We start from the raw sequence: 17,928 nt of genomic DNA, 5'->3' as shown, positions 1-17,928 counted from the left end.
GACTTTCATTTTAGGATCGTTTACTCCTTAAGCACTATTAAAAGCATTACAAGTTCTACAAAAATATAGACATCTGAGTGTAATTCAAGAATTTTCCTCAAGAAAACATGTAACTGTAACAAGTCACCTACCCTAGAAATTCTACATTTGCCCAAACTTCCCCTACTTCTAGTATCTTTCCGTGAGGTCAAGTGCTGGCTCGGCCACCCAGTGCCAGGTTTAATTTGAGGGTCATTACTGAAGGAGCACACACATAGAAGCTTTCCCCAAAAGACTCCTTGTTATCAAGTTACTTCAAACACAAGGCACTGAGACCTCCCAGCCGGGAGGGTTGACTAGTGAGGCGTTGCCCTCTGTCCCATAAGCACTGTGCCCTTAAGAAACAGGGATAGACACACATTTCACAAATATGGGAAAATGTATATGCCTGTAGTTTTTCTTATAGTGTCCATCCCCGGGGATAGAATACATTTTATTTTTTCATAAATGGGAGGAAGAGAGAAGGAGCGAGTCTCTGTATGACTTCTGAACAACTGTTGTAGTTGCTTCCTTCTGAGCCACAGTTGTGTGCAGTTTGTGCTCAGCCTGATCTATATTTTCGTTTTTGTTTTTGTGGTGGCATTTGTGGCTATTTCTCCTTTGCTCAGTTTAGTGTCCTTTATGTACCTTCAAAAGATTACCAAATGGCACTCAAAATATAAACACATTAAGAGTAGAACTTTCAGAAAGAAAGCATTTTTCTGGGATTATAATTCAAGGATATTAGTATAAAAATATAAAGTGTGCTGCATATTTTAAAAGATACAAGTGTTCAGTATACTTTGCACAGACAGTTAACATTTTGATTTCTCTTTTCTTTTGTTAGAGGATTAATTTGAAAATGATAAGGATTCTGGAATGTTTGCTACAAACACGAATTCATAGTCGAAATACACATGCATAGGCAAAACATCAAAAAGAATACAAAGCTACGAGGCAATCAGAAATGCTTAAAAACCTCCGTCTGTCTAGACTTTAGTTTGCTTGAACTAATATATCATAGATGGGACAAGTAATCTCTCTGGGAGTTTGGTCAGTTATGTCATAGAAACAAAATATAAAAGATAAATATCTACTCCTTTACTACCTGTTTTTTTTTTTTTTTAAATAACTGACAAGTGACACAAGCGATGCCCTTTAAACAGATGGATGCAAAAACTTGGGAGAGCAAATGAACTGATGTACCCCATTGGTATTTTGGGAGCTCAGATTCCATAATTAACTTTTTACCCAAGTGGCAAAAGTAGAGGATGTTCTCGCCGCTAAATTGATTATTTGATGGACTCTGACTCTTTCTTCTACAAGATTTCAGGGACACAAAAATGGTAAGAGAGGATGCATTCTGAGTAACTTTTACTGTGAGTAGGAAAGAACAGCAGAGTGAGCAGAGGAACAGTTGAATTTAGAAAGACTAGAAGAGGAGAAAAGAGCAACACAGCCAACTTAATTAGTCATTCCTTTTAATTTTTCATGTATATATGTAGGGGTGATGGAGAGAAAAGATAACTAGGTTTCTTTTGAATATCTTTGTGTCTTTTTAGAGCAATGCTCTGTTCTTGTCTCTTTCTTTTTTAGGAAAAAAAATAATAAAATAAACCTAATAAAAATAGAGAAACATATATCAGACATTAACCCCCCCTCCCTTTGTAAAGAACTCTTTGTTCTCCAGTGAAAATGCTGAAAAATCCCCGGGCAGCTACTCCCTGAAACAAGTGCAAAACACTTAGAGGCTTTTGGGCTGGCTGGGAGCCAGGAGCCCTCCCGCTGTCTGGTTAGAAGAGGAAAAAAAGAAGAGAGGGGAAGAGGGAAGGGAGAGGGAGACAGGGAGAGAGGGAAGGGAGAGGGAGAGAGAGAGAGAGAGAGAGAGAGAGAGAGAGAGAGAGAGAGAGAGAGAGAGAGAGAGAGAGAGAGAGAGAGAGAGATTGGAGCTTCCTTTTAACAGACATAGGAAGCAGCGTTTTTTCTTTTTCTTTCTTTCTTTCTTTTTTTTTTTTTTCAAAACTGGCGGTCAAGCGTTAAGTAACTCCCGTCTAAATCCACCTGCTAGAAATGAACTTGGGTACCCCCCAGGGGTGCACAAAGACAGGGAAGACAGTAACACACTCCATACTCTCTCCCACCCCCGAGTACTGCTTCCATTCTCCCTGCTCCCATACACAAATGCCCACAGCTTCTCACGCCGCCCCTCTTACCCCCCAACAACAAACACAGCAAAATACATGCTCCCTTAGTCTCCTTAAAAAAAAAAAAAGCCTTTCCACCTCGGTTGCGACACAGTGATAAGGGGTAGAACATCTCATACCTGGTGTGAATGCTAATCAGTCAGGAGTTCTCCTTTTCCCAAGACAGGGAACTGTTTCCTTCCAAATTTATTAGAACCTCCTCCACTGCCTCTTTGAAAAACCTTCTTTGTCACCCTCTCCCAAGTCCCGATACTTCTTTAAAAAAAAAATGGCTTCGGAGCTCCTTCTATTCTTGATATTGATTCTCTCTCTCTCTCCCCCCCACCCCTCCTCCTCTCTCCTGTCTGTGTCTCTTCTGAGTGGTCTATTGATAAGTCCCTGGAGGCACTGGGTCAGCCTGCCCGTAGGAAACCAGACACAATGCACAAATCTCCGAGTGCCATTCTGCCATCAGCAAGCAGACCACGTTTAGGAGAGAGAGAGAGAGAGGGAAAAAAAACAGTAGAGCAAGAGACAGAGAGAGAGAGAGAGCGAGAGCAGAGAGAGAGAGAGAGAGAGAGAGAGAGAGAGAGAGAGAGAGAGAGAGAGAGAGAGAGAGAGAGAGAGAGAGAGAGAGAGCGCAAACGAGGGAGGGAGAGAGAGACTGAGAGAGAGGAAGAGAGGGAGGAGAGAGAGAGAGAGTGGGAGAGACAGAGACACACCGAAAAGGAGAGAGAGTGTGTGAGAAAAAGACTGATTGGAACAGGAGGGAGGGAGAGAGAGAAAGGGAGAGGGAGAGAGAGCGCGAGAGGGAGAGCGACACTGCCAGTCAGGTTAATCATCCCTACTTTAATTAGCTGTTCGGCTTAGACATAAAACAATTGAATTTGAATGATCTGTCAGCAGGCTCAGCTGAACCAGAGGGGAAAGCGAATATTACAAAAAGACTGTTGGTGTGTTCTGATAAGCAATGCTGCTCGTACTGACAAACCCTCAAAGGGGGAACTATTAAAACTTACAACTAAACAAAAAGTGCAGATACAAATGGCACTAGATAGAGGTGTTTTTAAAAAACGCAGTTTTCTTTCCTAGTTTTATGAATCGTAGATATTTGTAAGCAGGTGCCAGCATATTGGGGGGTTGTGTGTCATGTGTCAAAGTTTATTAACGATGGTCTAGGAGTGCAGCAGACAGATGCTGCAGAGAACAAGACAGGTACAGTCGGATGCCGAATCTAGATCTTGGAGGGAGACGGATGCTGGAAAAAGAGGCACCATGGCAAGAGATCAGCACAGACAAAGTCAGTGGGCAGACAGGCAGACAGGTTTTAGGCATGGCACACTCTTGTCTAAAAAGGCAAAAGTTCTGATGCAATAATAGGTGCAAAACAATCCATCCATCCTCCTCTCCCGGGTGCACTCCAAGGTACAGTTAAAATGGATTAATCTTTGTGACAAACAGAGCTGGCAAGGCAGACTCCAGCAGACACTGAGGCGATTTGCAGACCCAGAGAATACAAAGCTGGGAAAAGACCTAGAGATGAACCTCTCCCACCCCTAATTCAGCAAAGGAGGAAACTGAGGCCCAGAAACTCAGAGTAATAAATCACAAAAAGGCAATAACTGTTAACATAGAACCCAGAGTTCTAGAAGCCTGGCAAGCTGTTTCACGTATTACCAATCTACTAGAATTCCTTAAAGATTCTGGCCCAACAGATATGAAAATCACCATTGCCTCCAGAATAGCAAGAGTCGTCCATCTAAAGAAAAAGTGCAACCCCCCCTTTTCTCCTCAAACATCTATATTCAAGGGGAATGTTTTTTGTTCAGTTTGAATGATAAGCATAAAGATTAAAGTTCTTGGTTCATTCTCAGAGCAGAGCAGAGAATGTAACATTATAATGTCCCATCTGAGCAAGGCATAGTTTGTGCTACATTTTCAAGCTAACCCAGGCAATGGATTGATCTGCAAAGACCTCGCCCAGAGTTTGGTGAACACCATTTGCTATTTGCTACCATGAAAGAAGATGTGGCTTTTTCATGCAACACATTTCTAAAATACAGGCACAGTGTGGGTGAAGGAGACTGAGGTTTTCAGTTTATGATAAGAGTTTTACATTACTAATGAGATTTTTCTACCTACAAGATTTGCTATGGGAACTTTCCTGCTATATTTCAATTGAAAACAAGCCGCCAAAATAAAAGGGGGCAATTGTGTTGTTTGCTCATGAATTTGATTATATCTTTTTGGGGGCACATGATTGCACTTAGTGTGAGCTCTCGACAACAGAAAATTGAGCGTGCGTATTTAAAAAGGAGGAGGTGCTTATAAAGAGAACAGAGCCATCAGATGTTACTGGAGAGATTAAGCCTCTTGTCCTAAAACAAGAATCATGATGTGTATAAAAGCAAAAATCGTCAGTCATGCTTCAGTAGCGACGGTGCTACTTAGGGTGAAAGAAGAAAACCGAAAGAAATGTCAGGCACCTGGAACCCACTCAAGAGCAAGGCATCTGAAAGAAGTCACAGCCAATGTGATTTAGTTTATTTGCACACTGACCCCTTTACCAAGGGCTGCTGTGACTAGCCAGAAATACAAGGTCCACAGCCATTTTGGAGGTGAGGGAGAGGAATAACTGATTTTGACACTAATGATTTCTTCAGCAGGTCTCAAAGTATACGGACAGGGGAAGCCCAGAGCATGGAGGGCGGTGCTTACAAATGCATGCTGGCACACTGAATATGAAGGGCACGGGCTGCACAGCAAACACAGCTGTTTAACAATTAATGAGACAGGGCTTTGCTTAGAGCCTCAGTTTTCCCATCTGTAAAACGTGATGTTACTGGCCCACTTGAGGACGGCAGGGATTAATAGAAGGAAAGCACACAGACTGGTAACGACCTGGCCGCTCCTGAGAAAGGCTTAATGTGAAGAGTAAATAATCTGAATGATGAGCTGTGGACCTGCCGAGTGTGTTCTAGCCACAGCCTGCCAGTTCAGGACACAAAAACTAGGCAGGAAAGCAAAGATGGAAGGTGCACACTTCTATGAGATACGGCTGGCAACAGAGAGCAACAAACTTTAGAACCCCAGATTTCTAAAACATAAACTTACAATGGGGTTAGGTCATGTGAAGGCTAGGAAATCTCAGTATACCCTAAGTTCAAGAAATATTTCCTAGCTCGCAAAAAAAAAAAAAAAAAAAAAAAAAAAAAAAAAAAAAAAAAAAAAAAAGATGATAGGCAGTAGACTCTGGGACAGTCACTTTGCATGCCGCCTTCTGTTATAAAGCGCTGTCACAGCAACACTAGGAGCTAGGTACTCCAATGCCTCCACCTCACACCAGAGGAGACTCAAGTATAGTGAGCTCATGGAATTTGCTAAATTACAGAGCTCCAAACAGAGCTGGGATTAAACACAGGCAATATGAACTGAAGTCTGCATTCTCAGCACAGTGCTATCCTGGCACCTGGTAGGTTTCCCGAACTGGTAGGTTAAATGAACAGCAAATGAATAAAATGCATTGAAAAATTCCATCAGAAACAATGTAAGTCTCATCATCATCACTTTAAAGCCCCTTGAGCTCGGACTATGTCGTCAGTCCTCTCAGGCCCAGCCCTTGATCAGAAAACCAGGGTGCACGTGCCTTGGAACAGTGTTGAGATGGAATGAGGTGAAGCCTGCTGCCCATGGCCACCCAAGGCATTCGAGTGTCTGATGGAGGTGAAGCCTGCTGCCCATGGCCACCCAGGGCATTCGAGTGTCTGATGGTATTTTTAGCACTTTGAGGGTAATGTTAGCACACAGGTTATTAATTGGCTTAATTCCAGTTTGGATAATTACATCGTGTCTCTTTAATTTTTCCCCTGACAATGCTATCCGTCACTCCCTGTCACAGACGTGCTCTTTTAAAAAGCATATGAACACACACAAACATGTAGTTATATTTAAGGTTTGCATAATCACTTAGGCTGCTACTTCCCTCTTCAAATGGCTAGTGTATAGTATATATATAATAAATAAATGACTAGGGAAAAGAATGAGAGCCATTATAAAACAAAGATAACTAGTTGAAGCTAGGATTTTATTTAGCACTCAAACAGATTATCAAACCATTTCCTTGGTTACTGGATTCCAATAAAAAAATATATGTATCTTTATAGGTCAATATTTCAAGAGTTGATGACCTGATTATGATAAATAATTTCCTTATAATGTGTGATTTTTTTTAGCATAAATAAGTCAATTAAATTTCTGAAGATTTTAGAGTAGACAAAAGGTCTAGGTACTGCATGTATAGATACCAATATAAGTCTTATTTATAATAGCTAGTAATCTGGGCATTAGACCCTGACTTATTTGGTGGTTGCTTTATAAAATTTGCAAACATATTACAGAAGAAAACCTAGTTTAGAAGTTCAGAAGCTTGATAATTAAAAGTAGACATACTCCTTTCCTTTTCCCAAAGAACTTTTGGTTTATGAAAGACTGAATGTGTTCACATAACACCACAAGATTCTCCCAGAGGCCTGTGTCTCAGTCACATGCACAAATAAGTAGCTTCACACAAGGTGCATCACACTTTCCTGGGGAGCTTATTTACTATGCACGAGAGTGTCTAGACCTTTGCTTCTCTAGCCTTTAGTTCAAAATTCCATGCGTACTCTGCACATAACAATAGATGCCTTAACTCAGCATACACCAGCATTTGATTTACTTTCAAGCATCTTTTCTGGTTCAGCTCTCAAAGTCTTCCTTCTTATAAATGTCCTCCGAATGTTCCTTTGTGGTCCTCTGTGAATCATCACATAAAAGCCAGTGCTTATGTGGTGACCCTAATGCTATAGCAAGATTAGCATCAAACCAGTCCTGTTTCCTTTTGAGGATCAAAGGTTAATTCCATGACCTCACCTGAAAACAGGCCTAAGTACCATAAACAGGCAAACAAGCAGCCTATCTACATTTCTTTGACTCTAGTCATCTCCCAGTGACTGCCTCTTGTTAGTTACTCATGCTTTGAGCCTAGCCTTTGTGGGAACAGGCTTTCCACTCTGCTTGGCATATTTAATGTACCTCTCACACTGGTAGATAACATCCCATAAAAGGTGCAAGTACCAAATATTTTCACAGTACTTAATATAATACTTTTATCTGGGCCTTATGTTTCCAGTATATAAAATGGGTATGCAGATTACACTAACACTAGTGATTTGATGCTGTAAATAATATTATTCAGTAGGATATTAAAAATTACCTAATGAAAGTACTCATTTATTTATCTTCCTGCCTCATCGGTAGAAGAAGTCATTAGAAAAAAAGAAGCCCTTAGAGAACATATTCCAAATTCAAACCTGAAATGAATTTTGAATTAGAAGAGAAAGTGGACAAAATTCATCCTGAATATTGGAGATGGTAAGCAAAGTCCTTGACTTGAAAACTGCAATTGAATGACACAGTAGAAGAAAAGGGTCTTTAGGAGACACTTTCTCGGTCACAGAGGAAAGCTAAGTTGTAGAGATGGCTTATCTGATAAGCCTGAGGTCACACAACTGATGAAAAGCACTCATTTTGGGACTCAATTCACCTGTCCCTCTCCATGGTTGCTTTGCCCAGACTTTGCAAGATGGCTTTCATATTCTTAGTTTCCACAATCCTGCTCTCTGTCCTTTTGGATAAATTCTTCAATTCTGGTGCTGAGAGAGAAGTAACCATGCACATAGTCTTATGAACACCCTGCAAAGGAACTGTGCTAAGCGGATTGACCAGTAGCCCCGCAATACACTGATGTCCTAATTCCCTGAACCTGTAGGTTACCTTATATGGCCAAGGGGGTCTTGTGGATGTGATTAAACCAACACTGTAAGGTGGGGAGATTATCTGGGATTTCCTAGGTAGGCTATAAATACAGTCAGAAGTTCTTATAAGAAAGAGGTAGGAGGACCAGTCAGCTGATGTGCTGGCAGAAGAAGAGAGTCATAGAAGCCGAGGAGTGCAGAGGTTTGCAGAAGATATAAAAGGTGGACTGTTTTCTAGAATATCCAAAAGGAATGAACTCTAGGAAGACCCTGACTCTCATGCAGTAAACCAAGTTCAGACTTTTGCTTTCAGAACTGTAACAAGGATAAATATGCATGGCATTAAAGTATCAGGCTTGTGGTAATTTGTTATAAAAGCTCAGGAAATTAATGCAGGCACCACCAGCGACTCTGGTCTGGATATTATCTTTCGATATAACTGAAAAATTCTTAGCTCTTTATTTTCTAAAATTCACTTTGGCAGATATATTACTTTGTTGGTTCAAACTGGGCTTGCGTTACACGAGCCTTTATCAGTCGCATTGCCTGGTTAGCAAATCATGGACGAGTCTTCTTTTTGCTGCAAGAACTCCTTTCTAGGTCCACACCAAGCCACACGCTTAAAACATGTAGCTAAGGGGCTCACTGAAAATCCCATCTAGGACACTTGCGGAGGGCTAGCATTCACATTCTATAGTTAATTCACATCAGTCATTTTAGTTAGAAGGAAGTGGAAGGATCTTGCTGTCCAATTCTTTTATTTTTATGTTCACTTTCATTTATGTGTGTGTCTGTGTGTGCTATATGCTGTGTTCAGGTGCTCACAGAAGCCACAAGAAGGCATGAGATATCCCCTGGAGGTTGAGACTCTAAGCTTGCCATGTTGGTTCTGAGATCCAAGCTCGTGTCCTCTGGAAGTGCAAGAAGCACCTTTACCTGCTGAGCCAGCTCTTCAGCTCCTCAGTGTCCTTTTTTTTTTTTTTTTTTTTTTTTTTGAGTGTCAGACGTCCTGAACTCTTTCTAAATATTGAAGTGTTTTGCCCCCGGTTCTCATTCCATCTTTGTCCTGTTCTTTCCAATGGAGGTCAGAAACAGAAACAAACTGCACTCCTAGGGCTAACTTGTTTCAGAAAGCCTCTTGCCTTACTATATCTCTGCCATTCAGTTAGTACATGCAGTCTGTCAGTGCTCCTTAGACCAGTAACATCACTGTTGGTTAGAAGCTTTCTGGAACTGTAAATCTTTGGGTCTTACTCTAGGCTTGTTCTGTAAGATACTGAGAGGTAGATGACAGAGTGCCTATGTTTTGGCAAGCCCTTCAAGTGACTTTAAAGTCCAGTTGAGAGCCATTTTCACTGGGTAAATGACTGTGAAGTTTAACAAGGCTATGAAAAAAATGTTACACTGTGAGATTACCTGCTAGCTTAGGTATGGCTGTGGCTCTAAAACTTGCTATGAGATCTTAGACCATGCTTTTGCTCTCATTACCTATAAGGTGGAATGAGTTCCATTTATGCAAAAGGAGTTACTGAAATCGTAAATATGAGAAATTCATAGCTCAGAATTATTTACTGTGGAAGAAATGTCAATTTGGACTCTAAGTGTTCTAGGACCAAGGTGCTGAAGACATCTTGGTATTTCATATTGGCAGAGGCTCTGAGACAGTATCAATAAGAGGCTTACAAAGTTGCAAGGTTCAAGTTATATTGATGACTGGATATTTGTACACAACTGACGAATGTGACATTGAGTAACAGAGTCCCTGGCATTGTTGGTCTTTAGAAACAAACAGTGAGTTTTTAAATCCGAAACTCTCCCTGTTCATTGGATTGCAGAATTTAGTGACAACTTTGAATTCCGCACTGACAACAGAAGTCTGTGGGCTTGTGAGGTTCAGTAATGATTCTTCCTCAGTTTCCAGATGTATTCTGCTTAGCTGAGTGGTCCACTATCACTTGTATTTCTAGACAATTATTTTGAACCAGAGGCTACAGAAAACAAAACTGGTTATAGTCACTTAATTTTTAGTGGAAAAGGCCTAAGGTGTAGTGGTAGGAAGCACTGAGACCCTCCTTAGACATGAAGGCCACATCCTTGACAGGTTGTAAAGTACGAATACAGCCACATTACATATAATTGTGATTTTCATAGAAAACCATCATGTATCTGAGTAATGTAAATCCCGTATTTTCAAAGGTTTCTTTTTAAGTGGGAAAAGAACCACTAAGGTAGCTAAACATCTTTTTTTTTTTAAAAAATTCTTCATTGAATTATAGTATGTACCCGTGTGGTCTGAGAGAACTTCCTCTGAGGAGCAAAGACTCCCCAGCACGTTTGGTAGTTTTCTGTACCTTGCAGCATGGCTGTGGGATGGCAAAGGTTCAGGTTGGGTCCCCATTTCTGCTAAGCTACTTACAATGTGTGAGTCAGGAGAGGCAGATGCTCCCTTTAAGAACTTCATGTCCGGAGCATGTCATCTGTCCTTTTAAACTCCACAGACCAGACTCTCTACTTGCAAAATGCAGATAACATGTACTTTGGCAAACTTACGAGTTGTTCTAAGAATTAAAATGAACAATCGACCCAGAATGCTTTGTGAACTATTTTGATTATTTACTCTTTAGCAGGCAAGTAAATAAAGGTACGTATAGTACACTGGGAATGGTAGATTGCATATTTTTTCACATGTAAGTTGCACATAACATTCATGCCCCCCAACAATTCTAATCTGTCAGGTTATAACTAAAATGTTAATTATGGATGTATTTTCTTTAAGTCACTGATGTAATCTCTCTTTGGCCATGATTAATTGCACGCTAAACAGTCAGTGCTATAGCTATTTTGGCCAATTTGACTTTGAAAAGATTCCCTAAATAATAAATTCAGGATTCCAAACAGAGGAAAGCATGACACCCAGATCTGGTACTTGGGGGTTAAAAATATCTTCAAAGGCCATTCCTTAGTTACTTAATACCAAAGATCTATTTAGAAATGTTCATGAGCTCAACAAGTGTTCCTGTAGGAAAGTTTGTGGCAAAGACACTGGTTCAAGATTTAAAAGAACAGGAACATGCATTCTTCCCCAAAGCAAACAGTTCCTGCTTTAAATGGCCAAATTGCTTAATGAAATCTGTATTCTCTGTTCAGATGAAAAGCTCCTACGTTAATGCTATTTAGGCAGCTATATGAGAATGTGGTACCCACTCTGAGTTCTGTTAATAGAAAGAAAATTATGGTATATTTTATTATAAATCACTAATGCAATTCTGCAAAGAATGTATCTGAATATCACACTATTGTTTAAATGTTTGTGCATGCAGTCCTACCTTTTCTGCTGTGCACTTTTAACTAGCAGAACAAGCCGCGACTTGTACTCTCCAACTTTTCTTCTGCTTCCACTCGTGGTTTGTACAGAGCATTTGCTTCTCTGCTGTTTAATTGGATTCACTTCTTATTGGCTTTTCTTGGGGGGCAATTAATGCACACAAAGTGTCTATAGATAAATGCATCATTATCACTGAAGTGAGAGTTGCAATTCTTAATTTTTTAAAAAAATTATGCACTGGGCCACTTACTTTTCCCATGTGACACCTAACCTGACTAATTATAGAAGTGAATAGAAAACATGATTCCCTTTTAAAATGCTCATTTTATGTGCAAGATTTTTATGAATTCAGCTAATGTGTCAAGTACAGACATTCTGCACAATGACGTTGACCGTGAGGTTTTATGCACTACAATTTTGACTGGAAATACTTTAAGTTAAAGCAAGTTACTCATAAAATTACATAAACATAAATATGCATACACCGACAGACATACATTTGCACATCCTTAAAATTAATGCAAAGAAAGATATATTCCTTTGTTCTACTGGAATATAAATGGTGAAGACTAATGAATGAATAAATAAAGCACCAGGTAGCCAAATCAATGTCTGTTCAATTCTGGTCAAGGAGGTGAAGTGAAGTTTCCTTTTGAGTCAGGGAATGTAGTGGATAAAAAGGACGAGAATAGCTGGGGGGATTTCCTGAGGCCATTGCAGACCAGCTTAGTCACTCTTAAAGGCTCATTTTTCATGAGACTTTTGGTTGCATTTGTCACACTTGCTCTAGGTCGCCTGGAGCACTAGGTGCCACATCACAGCACGACAAGAACAAGGCTAAACGCAAGAAGGGACACTGTACGGCTCTCTCTTTTTCAGATCCAAATGGCCTGGAGTTTGTAGATACTTTCAGGACTGCATTCTTTGTTTTTCTTCCCCTCCTGAGACCTTACATAGTCCTTCAAATAGAACTAAGTAGGAGATATTTTTTTTTTCAAAAAATTCTAAATTCCCTTACTTAAAAAAACTACCATCTATAAAATTTCATCGGTATAATTATTCCCATAGTTAGAAGATACTTTACAAAAAGGAAAAAATGAAAACTTGACCAGACAATAAGTTTATTCTAGATTAAGAATTTAGCTACAGTTTGGTGCATATTTAGTCTTCATTAAGCTTGGTACATATTTCAACTTTTCACTATTATATTACATTATTAATAATGTGAAATTAGTAGTTGGTGCTCCCACCACTTTTCTGAAATAGTGCCAGTCATTTCTTCTAAGTCTGTTCAGAACAAAAAGTATGAAATCTAATTTGTCAAGAAAATGAATGTGAAGTTCAGGAAGAGGGCAGCAATCACCACCAGAAGGAAGTCAGCCTTAGGACAAATAGGGCACAAGCTCACTCAGGCCTCAGCTCAGAAGTGAAAGGCAGATGGACTCCTGCTTCTAGGAGCAGACATGGAGGTTCTGATGCGTTAGGGCACTCTAAAACACGCAGTTAGGAAGTGGTAGAAGTGTGCTTCTAACTAGGTCTGTCTGGCAACATTTGGTTTATTACTTCTTTTTAAAAATATATTTTATCAATTTATTCATATTACATCTCAATTGTTATCCCATCCCTTGTATCCTCCCATTCCTCCCTCCCTCCCATTTTCCCCTTACTCCCCTCCCCTATGACTGTGACTGAGGGGGACCTCCTCCCCCTGTATATGCTCATAGGGTATCAAGTCTCTTCTTGATTACCTGCTGTCCTTTTTCTGGATGGGGAGGCCTGGTTTCTTACTTCTATCCTGTATCACCAGGTGTTTAAGGCCCCTGTATGAATTGTCTACAGGTTTCCTACCATGAATAGAACACTAATTAAAACAATTATTATATAAAATCCATATTTGTATTATCTAAGATTCATAGATGTATATTACTACATAAGAGTACATTGGGAGTATATATATCCCATATATTTCATGATAGCTACTAGTTATTAGCATGTGTCAGGTGTTATCCTTAGCACTTTACATCTACTTGGATACATCTCATAACATCTTTACAAGGTATAAATTATTATTATTATTATGTAGTTTTACAAATGAGATAAATGAAGCACTCAACTAGTTAGGTAACACAGCCCAAGATTTTGCCTCTTTCAAGGCCCTGTTCCTAGTCTTCACCCTCCACAATGCATCTGACTTCTGATTTATTCTTTTAGTATTTTGTTTCCTTTTAGGAGATGATCATAGCCTCTTGGTTAGAAGCAAAATTCAAATGTTACCCAGCTAGCAGTGTACTTCCAGGGATCAAAAATTTATAGAAAATCCCCACATCTAGAGCAAAGAAAGCACCCAACAAGATATAGCAGGCAAAATTGAGGAGATATTTTGGGCAAGGTAGGCTTTCTGTACCATTCAAGTCATAACATGCATATAAATTCAATTTGATTAAATATACACTTAATACATGTCTGTTGTGAGCAAAGGGCGTACTATGACCTAGCAGCTCCAAAGATCAGTATGAAGTTAATAACTTATATTTGGAATATAACCATCACATGATAAAAAAAACAACAGGAAACTATTCCAATAAAATTCTACAGAGTTCAATAGCTTGAGAAATACTAAAGATGGCTAAGTATATGTGATGGATTTTAGAATATGAGGGTAAATTCAACAATTAGAAATTGGAGGGATATGGTTTAGGCAAGGGGTATAGAATAAGTTAAAGCTCAAGGGGAGGGAAGCTGAAAATGCATGTGCGGTTAGCCTGACTAGCGTTGTAACACTCAAAGGTGGTAGCAGGAGTTGGAGATGCCATGGGCAGAACATCTAGTTGGAAACATTTAATTTTCTGTAGGAGGGTTCCAGAATCTAGAGTATCAGATTCAAATTTACAGGGAGAAGTTTTGAAAAAACTGCTTAGATTCCAGGAATATAGAACGGGGCAGAGAAGCCATCCATGGGTGGGCCGATGAAGGGGACATGGGTGGCATAGGAAGAAGGACCATGGTATGAACGGTGAACCGTGGAAACAGGCTGTGAAGCACGGCAGTGAGGAACGCTTTCAGAAACAGAGGCTGGTGGGCAAGAGCCAAGTCAGAAACAACGAATCTGGCACTTCCACGAATAATTCAGAGCTAGAGTGTTCTTTATTAAACTCATCTTTGAAAAGACTATCTTTTATTCCTTTATCTCCTTTCTCTAGGGCCATGCAACTACAAAATCATAAATTAAATAAAAAAAAATACTGTAGAAAGCTAGTTTGGAAACAATGAAGTTGATGCTTTAAGAACAGTCAGTAAAATTCACGCATCATTATTTTAGCTTTATTTAAAAAAAAAAAAACTACTGAAATTCTTCATACAAAGGTTAAAATTATTCCTTGGTAGGACTGTGAATCTATTTGAATTTTGTTCAGCAATTATTTAATCCTTTCCTATCTGCCAGATATTGTGCTAAGTATTAGGATCAGTAGCATTTCCATAAATGCTTAGGTGCCTTCTACCTAGGAGCTTTGCTTCTCCACACTGGCATATCTTTGCTGTGATAAGTTTAGGTTATGGCCTTTAAGAGTTTGTGTTAAATTCATCTTAATGAGTAACTTTTCTGCTTCAAGTTTTTTTGAGTACTTTTTTCTGTCATCCAAAGGTAGTTTAGAAGAACAAACAGATTCAAGGCCAGCACAGAAAACAGAGGTTTTGCTTTGACTCATTGGCAAGATACCATCTAGGCGAGCAAGAATAACTTTCCTATTATTTAAAACAACTACAGGAATCTTATTTTGATTGTACACATGCATAAAGAGTAAAGGCAAGAAGGAAAAGCTTTGGCTAGAGAACTAGAAAAGTGCTTCAGCTGTGGGTCAAAATGAGTGGTGGAAGGCGCGTGGAGCCCTTGAAGAGCTACCTCGGGCTTACTTCTCAGCTTGTGTTTTTAAGCCCCTTTATATGCATATACGCATTTCTAACATTGCCCTTACATATCTCTTTAGATTTTTTGTATATATTTTCTCCTACAAAACAGAAATCTTGTCATATTGTTTTGTAACCTGGATTCTCTTGAGGCTTATATTTAACATTCTGAACAGTATTCTGTTTTGTGAATCTATTAACATATAGTAAATCCAGCCCTATTTGTAGCCATTTTTCTTGCCATCTGATTTTCACCATTTGGAATAATACTTTTCTGAGTATCAGTGAGCACAGCCTTTGCATTGGACTTATTTAGTGGGAAAAGTTTGAGAGCTTTAACAGTACTACAGCTAGGTAAGACTCTTAACACAACTACCACAAGCAATGAAAGGCAAATGTCAGTCCTTCAGAACTGAGCCATGGTGGTAGGGAAGTGGGTGTGACATAAATATGGAGCGATGGAGATGTCAAGCTGGAGAGAACGCGGCTTGTCTGAAGGGAGCAGCTGCCACTCCGTTCCGGTGCTGGTGCCACGTGCGGATGCGGGTCTAATGCTGCCAGATCTTCAATTTTTTGAGAAAAGCCAGAAAAATCTGGATATTTTGGAAATCTCTTTGTGTTTAAAAGCTGGATCTAATTATTTTAAAATATTCCACAGATCAAATATAAAATAAGAACAAAAATTATAGGCTAGCTAGATGCAGCTTGAGGCCATGGGTTTATAGCTTCCAAAGTAAAGAAAGAGAAAAGGTACTTGGAGACCTCTTTCTCAGGAAGCACAGTGTGTGGGAATCTATTTCTTGGGTTAAGCAAATAGAGCTTTGCTTCAGGTGTTCCTCCTAACAGGGATGAGAGATGAAGAGTCCGAACCTCAATGTGAACCTTGGGAGGCATGCGAAAACTGCTGCCCATTTCACATCCACAAGGAAGTAACCAAAAGAGGCTTTTACCTTGCTTTGAACTTCTCAAAGAAACATGCTTTAATAATATGCCTGCAGCCGTGGCACTGTACGTTGATACCTAATGACAAGTTCTGCTCATTACCCACGGGAACAAGCACTTTCCATTAGTACCCACCTGCACTACTTCCCTTTATAAAGAGGAGGTGGTATTTGGCTATGTTCTGGTTCTGATTCACAGAAATCAGACCAAGCCCAGCATTTCTGTTCTTAACAGATTTTGGTTTTTCAATCTGTAGAACACAATGTTTCCCTGGGCTCGGTTCTAGCATGCCAAGTTTTGGCTGGCCACAGACTTTGACATCTGAGTGAAAAATCTTTCAACAATGGCATTTAAACGGAAGAATCAACAGACCTTTAATTATAACACTGCTTGTAATTCCCCCCTCTCTTATCATGATGTTCAAATTGCCTCAAATCACTAACTGCATGGACAGCATGTTATTTCATTTGCCATTGGAAATATCATAATTTGGAAACTTGGTGGCTTGAGAATGTGTATTAATTTTTGAAATATCAGTATTATTTTATTCACCATAAATTAAAGAAGCATATGGAACGAAGGTCAAAATTACTGATTCATTAGAAATAAGAAACAAAAAATACTCAGCACATAATTTCTCAACTTATCTAAAATGTTCAAGCTCTAGTTAGATAGCAGGGTTTCTACTTGGAAATTAGGCATTAAATATATAGGAATGGGGAATCACTTGGAGTGAGGTATCACTAGGTGCCTCTGTACTTTGCCCTAAAACGTTAGCTGATCATTTCTTTTAATGACACAGTCTCAGCGTATGTATTTTCCCTACATAATAACAGAAAATTCTACTACTAAAGTACACAAGAAAGCCTTTGAAGGCTCTCTTTTCAGAAATATATGTTGAAAGGTACTTAATTTATAGCCAATCTGACTATCTGTGTATACTTAGTTGGAAAATTGGGGTTAAAAAGTAATTACAGAAAATGTTTATTTCCATATTCTATAGCAGTTAGATAAGTTTTTGTTTATTTTTACAGAATAGCACTTGGTTATATGTGGAAAGTGGGCATAATTACAGTTCCGTTTTCATCTTGAAGAGAAACTTAGCTTTGTATTTCCAGGAAATACATTTATTTAGACCAAACATTATGGCAGACTACTATGTATCCTTTCTGATCTCCACAATATGTCCCCAGGATGGGCATCATTCATATGCCACTGATAAGGAGCTAAGACTTGGATAAATTAAAGAGTTTGACAAATTTAATTAGTCTTTTTGCTCATGCATTTTAAGTGGTAGAGTTCACACACCAATCTTCCATGTCTTCTTAGTCTCTGTTGTTTCCTTTTTCAGGGAAAATATTTCCATGAAATGTAGACAACTTTTTCCCAGTGAGATCATCTTTCCTTTCTTAATACAATGAGTTATTGGTAGACACTGTTAACTTTATTTAGCACTGCTTTGTTACTATGAAATTCGTCTTCTAGTACATGGAATTCATATTCAAAGGATAGGTATAATAACCATGCTTCTGATTTTCTGAAGATTCATGGCTTCATATTTTGCCAGTTTATTTTATTTTATTGAGAGATCAGTCTGGAACTTGCTATGTAGCCAAGGATGACCTTTTAGTTTAGGATGACTTTGAATGTCTGATTCATTTGTCTTCCCATCACGAGTGCTGGGATTATAGGCATGCACCACCATACTGGATTTATGCAGTGTTGGTTATCAGACCCAGGACTCTGTGCACACTAGGTG

At 39.3% G+C, this 17,928-nt stretch overlaps 1 protein-coding gene across 29 annotated transcripts in view; it reads right to left on the bottom strand.

The window, feature by feature from the left end:
* Zbtb20 (zinc finger and BTB domain containing 20) overlaps positions 1 to 17,928 on the bottom strand; it is a 732,891-nt gene that overhangs the window by 117,233 nt on the left and 597,730 nt on the right. For 3 of the 29 annotated variants that reach the window (XM_051149955.1, XM_051149952.1, XM_051149956.1), the window contains exon 1: positions 2,342 to 2,710. The exons of 25 other annotated variants lie outside the window; for them this stretch is intronic. The gene's annotated coding sequence lies outside the window, so the exon portion shown is untranslated. Of the gene's footprint in view, positions 1 to 2,341; positions 2,713 to 17,928 lie in introns of those variants that run through there. One more of the 29 variants, XM_051149960.1, reaches the window with a different exon arrangement.

Source organism: Acomys russatus, chromosome 8, assembly GCF_903995435.1.
Source record: "Acomys russatus chromosome 8, mAcoRus1.1, whole genome shotgun sequence".
Lineage (NCBI taxonomy): Eukaryota > Metazoa > Chordata > Mammalia > Rodentia > Muridae > Acomys > Acomys russatus.
Note: the sequence above shows the minus strand (reverse complement) of the source record. Positions and strands in the feature narration are given on the sequence as shown.